This window comes from Leucoraja erinacea, chromosome 16, assembly GCF_028641065.1.
Source record: "Leucoraja erinacea ecotype New England chromosome 16, Leri_hhj_1, whole genome shotgun sequence".
Taxonomy (NCBI): domain Eukaryota; kingdom Metazoa; phylum Chordata; class Chondrichthyes; order Rajiformes; family Rajidae; genus Leucoraja; species Leucoraja erinaceus.
This window is the reverse complement of record NC_073392.1, coordinates 41,691,491-41,699,987: the sequence shown is the minus strand read 5'-3', so window position 1 is coordinate 41,699,987 and position 8,497 is coordinate 41,691,491. Positions and strand designations below refer to the sequence as shown.

General features: G+C 48.4%; 1 pseudogene; it reads left to right on the top strand.

Moving 5' to 3' along the window:
- The first annotated feature begins 3,182 nt into the window (after nt 1-3,182).
- LOC129704939 (U2 spliceosomal RNA) lies at nt 3,183-3,292 on the top strand (annotated as a pseudogene).
- The last annotated feature ends 5,205 nt before the right edge of the window (nt 3,293-8,497 follow it).

The following is an 8,497-nucleotide window of genomic DNA, read 5'->3' as shown; positions in this document are numbered from 1 at the left end:
ATACGGGTTTTCGGCCCGTAACCCGAAAAACCACTTTTTATTTTTTCCAATTCGATTTTGCGGGGTCGAGGCAGGACCTGAGAACTGCGGCCAGTCCCTGGGACGCGAGCTGACCTGGGAACGGCAGCCAGTCCCAGGGCACGCAGAATGCCAACTTAATCATCATGGACAAAGTGTGCCAGCCATGTACATGTTGCATAACTGACTCTATACAGATCTGAAGGTCTGAAGAAGGGTTTTGGCCCGGAACGCTACCTATTTCCTTTGCTCCATAGATGCTGCTGCACCCGCTGAGTTTCTCCAGCATTTTTGTGTGCCTATACAGATCTGAATGGGCTTAAAATGACCATTTAAGCCAAATTGCTCCAACTTTCCACATTTTCAATCTTGAGATCAATATCTCTATGCTGTGTTATTTAACAGCGTTAAAGTACTTATGAGGTAGTCAGGAAAGGGAACATGTTTTTTGTTAGTTTGCTTTAATTTGTCAGTTGATTGTTAGTTGACAGCCATAATTTCTGAAATAACGTAACTGTTATAAAGCAGTAATAAGTGATTTTTGTCCAAACAGTTTGAACTTGCATAAAATGTTTGTATTATTATTAGTGTGTATGAACAGTGAACAGGGCTGCCAACTCTCACGCTTTGAGCGTGAGAATCACGCCCTCAAGCAAACTCTCACGCCCTCATGCTGATCAGAAATTTCTCACGCTCTGTGGCGAGAAATTCTGTGATCAACAAAAATGTCAAAACTCGGATAAACTGCACGGTCCGCGGGTGTTGGTGAGCCCGGGCTGAGGGAGGGATGGGAGCAGCGGGCAGGGACTGATGCGGGGAGCCGGGGCTGGTGAGTTTGCGGGGCTGACGAGTGTTTGTGCGGCTAGCGAATCGCTCGCTGCAGCTTCAGCCATGGAGCTCTCCGGACAGTGCGAGTGTCCCGGGCCGTCGGAGGCATCAGAAGCTCCGCTGCCGCGAGAGTCTCTGTGCCGAACGGACAGACTCTCAGAAGGGTTTCGTCCCGAAACGTTGCCTATTTCCTTCGCTCCATAGATGCTGCTGCACCCGCTGAGTTTCTCCAGCTTTTCTGTGTAACCTTAGACTCTCAAAGGGAGATGGAGAGAGAGGGAGGGCAGGGAGACAGGGGGGGGGGGGTGAGAGGAGGAGAGAGAGGGGAGACAGGGGGGGGGGGGGGTGAAGAGAGAAAGAGGGAGAGGGGAAAAAGGTAGGGGAGAAAGGGGGGGGAGTGAGGTGGGAGGGGGGAAGAGAGAGAGGGGGGGGCGAGGGAGGGGAGAATGGGAGGGAGAAGGGGAAGAGAGGGGGGTGGTAAAAGAGAGAGGGAGAAGGGCAGAGAGGGGGAAAGAGAGAAACGGGGAAAGAGAGAGAGAGATGGGGGGGCAAAGAGAAAGAGGAGATAGAGACAGAGGAGAAAAGAGAGCCAGGGGGAGAGTGACGTGGGAGGGAGAAATGGGGGAGAGAGGAGGAGAGAAATGAGAGAGAGGGGGGGAGAGAGAGGGGGGGGAGAGAGATAGGGAGGGAGAAAGAGAGAGAGAGAGGGCAGAGAGAGAGGGGGACGTGAGGGGGAGAGAGATAGAGGGGGAGGGAGAGAAGAGGGGGAGTGAGAGGAGAGAGAGAGGGGGAGAGAGAAGAGAGAGGGAAGGGGAGAGAGTGAGAGGGGGAGACAGGGGAGAGAGGGGTGAGAGGAGAAACAGAGAGGGAGAGAGAGAGGGGGAAAGAGAGATGGAGGGGAGAGAGAGAGGGGGGGGGGGGGGTTGAGAGGAGAGAGAGTGCATCCTGGAGGACAACCAGTGGCTGCTGGAAGTAAGTACCAAGCACTGGGTAGAAACGGTGGAAGATAGTGGACTTCAAATGGGAGTGGTTGGTGAAAGCATCCTGCTTGCCTGCTAGATTTTCACTTACTGTAACTACAGGAAAAATGTTCCCGATGTTGGGGGCGTTCAGAACCATGGGTCACAGTTTAAGAATAAGGGGGGGGGGGGGGGCAGTTATGACTGAGATGAAGACAAACTTTCTTCATGTAGAGAGTTGTGAATCTGTGGAATTTTACTTCGGAGTCACGTGAGTGACTTCGTGAAGAACCCCGCTTCCACGCATGCGTGTCATATCGCTACACGCATTGCAACGAGTCACACAGAGGGGAACGGCGTTCCCCAAGCGGGAGATTTGAAAGTCGGGAACAGCAGGTAAGAGACTCTGCGTTCCTTTTTTCTACTTACTTTTAGGTGGCTGCGGAAAGCCGGCGGGGAGACCCGTGGAGGGCGAGCAGCCGGCAGCAGCAACAGCACGAGTTCCCTGGAGGGGAACAACCTGTGCCCGACTTTGCTCCCGCACCGGCAAAATTCACCTCTCGGCCGGGCGGGAAGCAAAGTAAAAAAGGTCCCTATGCCAGTCTCAAACGAGACTGGCTTGGGAGCAGTCGGTAGCAGCCAGCACAGAGGCTGCGGGACAGACAGCTCGGACCAGCGGTACCGGGGCTCGAAACGCTCAGCGAGTGCAGCGGCACTTATGGAGTCGGAACGGGACGTTCGGGCTGAAAACCTTCTTCACAAGGTAAGCACCAGGGTCCAGGGGATCTATAGGAACAGCCGGGGTTACCGGCTGCGGAACTGCCGCGAAGGACCAGGCCCGTGAACACCGGGGTCGGTCCTAGCGGCTCGAACCCGACACAGGGAATGACGGTCACCGGCGGGAGAAGGAAAGTCGGGAACAGCAGGTAAGAGACCCTGCGTTTCCTTCAACTTACCTTTCTAGGTGCAGACATGGACCAGGTCCATGTAAGGTGCAGAAGGCCGGCGGGAGAACCGCGGAGGAGCGGCAGCAGCAGCAGCAGCAGCAGCAGCAGCGGCAGCAGCAGTGGCAGCCGGCAGCTGCAGGAGCACTAACAGCTGCAGGAGCACAGGCAGCTGCAGGAGCACAGACAGCGGCAGGAGCACAGGCAGCAGCAGTGGCAGCTGGCACTTCGTGAGGAGCTGGCAACGGCAGGAGCAGCATGGGCACATCGGTTCCCGGAGAGGGAAAAACACCTGTGCCCAACTTCGCTCCAGCATGGTGAGAAAGTTCATTTCTCGGCAGCAAAGGACTTTGCAGTTGACTGGCTGCAATCTACTACAAGGGACCAGTATGTGAGTACCAGGGTCGGTCCCAGCGGGGTTTTAGTTACAATAATCGCTTCTCGGTTTTTTTTGGCTAAGATCAAGTGTAGTATCTGTTCTTATCAGTTTAATATCTGATACACCCCTTATCTAGGGACTATATATATTATATAAAAACTATAGTAGCTGTTATCATCAGTTTTAATGTCTTATATGTCCCTTATCTAAGGACCATATAAGTAGGAGTGCCCAGAATTGAGGGCATTAGAGTGGGGTTGACCGGCTGCAACGACCATCAGGGACCAGTACCGTCAGTACGGGGGTGGGTCCCAGGGGTCTTAGATAAAGGAGCAGCCAGGAGCGCTGAGAGCGTTGAAGCCAGGTTAAAGAAATAGATGGAATCAGCTGTGCCAGTTATCCTCCACACCGGCCATATCCACTTCACGGAAGGAAGGACAAAACTGGAGAAGGAGGACCATGGAGCAGCGGGCAGCCAGCAGCAGCCAGCGACACTTGGATCAACCGTAGTGGGATCAGCTGTGCCCGATGTCGGCCCCGCACCGGCCAGATCCATGTGACCGAGCGGTAAGGCTAGACACATATCAAACAAGGTAGTGGACTCAGAGGGTCCGACTTTGCATAAAACCGCCGGCAACCAGCGCCCGAGAGGGCTGGAGCGGGAAGAAGCGGTGTATGGAGCCTTGCTCCAATGTGATAAACCCACAGCAGTACCTCTTTGAGGGCTGCACAATGCTTCTACCCCATCAGAGGGGAGCACTGTGGGTCAGTTCTGGGTTGACTTGCAAGAGGGGTCCGCAGAACAAAAGACAAGTGGGCAGCAGTTAAGCCCCACATGGGTACCCCGTGTGGGACCCTAGAGATCTCTAACTCTATAAAAAAGAGTAGGCAGGACCCTGATGGGCCAGAGCCTGGTAATACAGCGTCCCATGATCCTAACACAGCAGGGACTCTGCTGGACATGGTGGCCGATTACTTTAGCCAAGTCAAACATGGGTAGACTTGGATCCAGGATGGCAATAGTATTACTATATGTCTGGCCACATACGCCAACAAGAAAAATTTACAAACACTGGCCAGACATCTGCCACCTGGCAACGGTGAGGCATTACAGGTGCCCAGTGTAATCCAATGCATTTGGCAGCATATGGACGAACATCAGGAACCAGGACCTCAAGATCCAGAGAACCTTCAAGGGATTGACGGAAGGCATCATAGCATACACCAGCACCCTGGACTAAACGTAGGTAACCAAAGACCATCAAGACGCACTAGATCTGTTTAATAATATGCAATATGACCTGAACTACACGTGGAAGGCGGCCATTCAGCCAGCACTAGGACCCCAAAAATGCTACCATTTGCAAATAAAGAACCGTGTGTGGACTAAGCTAAGACACTGGGGCTCATCAAGGCCAGCGCAAGGGCCTATTTTGGAGCATGATACCAGCCACAGGCAAGGCCATAAAAAATGTGGCTCATACCAGTAGCAGTGTCAGAAATCAATATAACCTGCAGGATCCGTTTTAGGGTATGGCCAGGGCGGCCACCCTGGAAGATGCGGAAGCCTCAACCTCCCACACAACCCCGAACAAGAAATATTAAACCAGAACCTTATTTTCAAAAAACCAAGGAAATAACAAAACCACCGGTAACCATGGAGGTAGGTGGGTGGGGTTTCTTCTGTTAAATAGGGACCTACGAGGGTAGGGGAGGTTGCAACACTATAGTTATGTATGTTATATAATCACTACAGATTCATATAATCTCAGCAGTATTCAGGGTTATCTGATAGGGTTTTTCTCATCCCATTAACCACAGTACATCATACACCAGAAGGGCATTTTGTCCTTACATAAACCAAACAATCTAAAACCCACATGGTGCTACAAGAATTGTACACAAAAGATGGGATTGAACATATTTATTAAAAATAAGATAGAGTAGGGTTGCAGGATTATCATTGATTTTAACCCTAAACACATTTGTTCTAGATATTCATTTTAGGATGGATGCTCTTATTATTCATAAAGACTTGGTGTCAGTTGCGGGTTTCTATATGGCAGGCATTGACTCAATAGAGGAACTTTGGCAATATAGAGCTTACAAAAAGGGCAATCATTAGCCCCAATATTATGTACTAAAATTCGTAAACCAGCTTGGCATTGTTATGTAAATAAGCCATAGGGTGAGGTTTTCCCCCGTTCGGACCCATCATTGGGGTACTAGGGAAAATTCAACCACACTCGGCATCTGGAATTTTCAGAGTACCCGACTGACCTTCTCAATCATGGTATTTCAGTCTTACAGGGGATGGTGTTAGAACCATGTTCCCTATGAACATTGCCAAAAAATTATTGATTTATCCAGTGACTGGAGGCAGTCATCCATGCCATAACACTTTGGATTTATTGATTTGTAGAGTCTAACAGACCCACTACACTGTCAGACAGGACGATGAATCTCATCTCATCTGCACTAAGACGGTCAACACGGAAGCAGTACCTTGGACACATCAAGAAATGGGGCATATACTGCTTGGACAACAATCTCGACCAAAAGGCCAAGAACATTCTGGCCGTATTGGAATTTTAACAAGCCTCCATTAGGATAATCGATGGAGCTACAGTGCCATCAATAGTGCCCCAAGTGCACTCTCCAATTACCTATCACAAGGATCGGAACGGCACGCGGTGGGAACGCACCCCTGGTAAGCAAACCAGGTACTCCGAAATCTGGGACATGGGTGTCGTTTTCTCAACATGCTGAGGAGCTTGTAGCTCATAACAGCGTTGTCACCTCAGTAACAGACCAGGAAGATGGTTATGCTCATGGTGTTATTTACCGCACAACAAGTCCAGCCATTAAGCAAACTGAGCCTGGACTCCCTGATCATCTCACCGAGAAACTGGTGTTGTCATACAGGATTTAATAAAAGAAAACAGATCGGGTTCCTCGGGTCTAGGGTTTGATTTTATGGTACACCCATATGGCAAACGACTGTGTATAACAAGACACATCTAACAATACATAGCATATACTCAGAACATTCGAGGTCAGAGTATGGAGTTGTTTATCTCTTACAAGAAACTGCATGATAGGGTCACGACTCAAACTATTTCAAGGTGGCTCAAATAGGTCCTAAAAATGGCAGGAATAGACACTGATGTTTCAACTCTCATTCCACCAGGACTGCAGCAACCTCCGCAGCAATATTATACAGGTACCCACAGACCAAATCCTCAGAATGGCAGGAGGGTCATTTTAAAAAAGGGTTTTTCCACAGGTTGTATAATAAACCAGTTAATTTGGAGCCATCATTGTATTAAGAAAACATTTTAGGTTCAACAAAATAATTTGGCCGATAGGTTACAGGTTTATGATTCTCAAATTTAAAAAAATGTTATATATTTTTTTTCGTTATACCACACAACTCTTTGTATAATTGTGTTTTAAAACTACTAATGATGCTCTCTCCCAATACCCAAGGCAGTTGTGAAGCATGGACTCGTTCCACGGCATGAGGTCACAGAGCTTGAGGTCACAGAGCTTTGAAATCTTCACGAAGTCACTCACGTGACTCCGAAGTAAAATAGTAAGATTAAACGAGAACTTACCAGTTTGAAGTTTGATCTGTATTTTATGAGGAGTTACGATGAGGGATTTCGTGCCCTCCGCTCCCACCCTCTTATGATCATATCAAAAACTGGTATCTCTTTGATAATCTTACTATGTTAGATCATTATAGGTTTCTGTGACCTCACACCGCTGCTTTGAAGAATGACACGCATGCGTGGAAGCGGGGTTCTTCACGAAATCCCTCATCGTAACTCCTCATAAAATACAGATCAAACTTCAAACTGGTAAGTTCTCGTTTAATCTTACTATTCTCTGCCACAGAAGGCAGTGGAGGCCAATTCACTGGATGTTTTCAAGAGAGAGTTACATTTAGTTCTTGGGGACATCAAGGGATATGGGGAAAAAACAGGAAAGAGGTACTGATTTTAGATGAATAGCCACGATCATATTGAATGGCAGTGCTGGCTCGAAGGGCCGAATGGCCTATTCCTGCACCTATTTTCTATGTTTCTATGCTTGAGTATATGGCAATAAAACTCGATCACTTGATTTTGAAGCATTCATGCATGGTGGAGGTATAATGTAGTCATAGAGTGATACAGTGTGAAAACAGGCCCTTCTGTGCAACTTGCCCACACTCACCAACATGTCCCAGCTACGCTACCTGCTTTTGGTCCATACCTCCAAACCTGTCCTATCCATGTATCAGTCTAACTTTTTCTTAAATGTTGGGATAGTCCCTGCCTCAACTACCTCCTCTGGCAGCTGGTTCCATACACCCATCACCCTTTGTGTGGATAAAGTTACCCCTTAAAAATTTACCTCTTAAAAATACTTCATACAAAAAACATTAAAATCATATTTCTACAGTGCACTAAAACATGATTTTAATACATCAAATCTCAAAAAGTTCCTACCCTGGGAGGGGGGACATCCTTCTTCCACACCCTCCCCCCACTTGGTTGCTCCACACCCTCACCAGGTACCCCCAAGGCCAGTGGTCAGTGATCGCACAGCCTCCCCCCATTCAAAAATGCTCCAATCCAATTTAAAGCATATATATTGTATTCAAGTGTAAATTAAAAGACTCGCTGCAGTATGCACCATATTGCACAATTCCAATGGGATATATTGGTCATACATTTGATGCAAAAATGCTCCAAAACAAGGCCCAGAAGGCATCAGAGAGCATCTAAAACCCCTGAGCTTCCAGGGCCCTTAAGCCCTGGACCCCGGCATCCAGGGATTTCACGCTTCCCACAACCACATAAAAGTTAACATAAACATCCACCACAGCAGATTCCCCACATTCCTCACTGTGATGGAAGGCAATAAATTCCAATCTTCTTCCTCTTTATTCCTGTGATGTGCGCAGCGCACACATTATTTCACATTAAGTTTTTTGTAATCCTGTCGTGCCACCCCCCCTTTTTGAAAAGCTTCGTACGGGCCTGGGTAGTCAGGATCGAACCTGGGCCTCTGGCGCTGTAATGCAACAACTCTACTGGTGACATTGCACATCCACATAGACAGGGTTTTGGCTTCTCTACAGTTTGGAATAGCTTCCACTGAAGCCATCCCTCTCTGCTACGTTCTCTCCACAAATCCATCCATTCACATTAGATTGCTAGGAATTGTCTCTTGCTATATATCTAAACTAAACTCAACTAAGGAGCCACGTAAATTAAATCAAAGCACTGCCATGCACAACACATGTGAGCAAAGTTGGGTGCTCTGTTTTAAACTGGCAGCGCTCTCTCCGCTTTTCTTTCCCACTGCCTCGCCCTCAT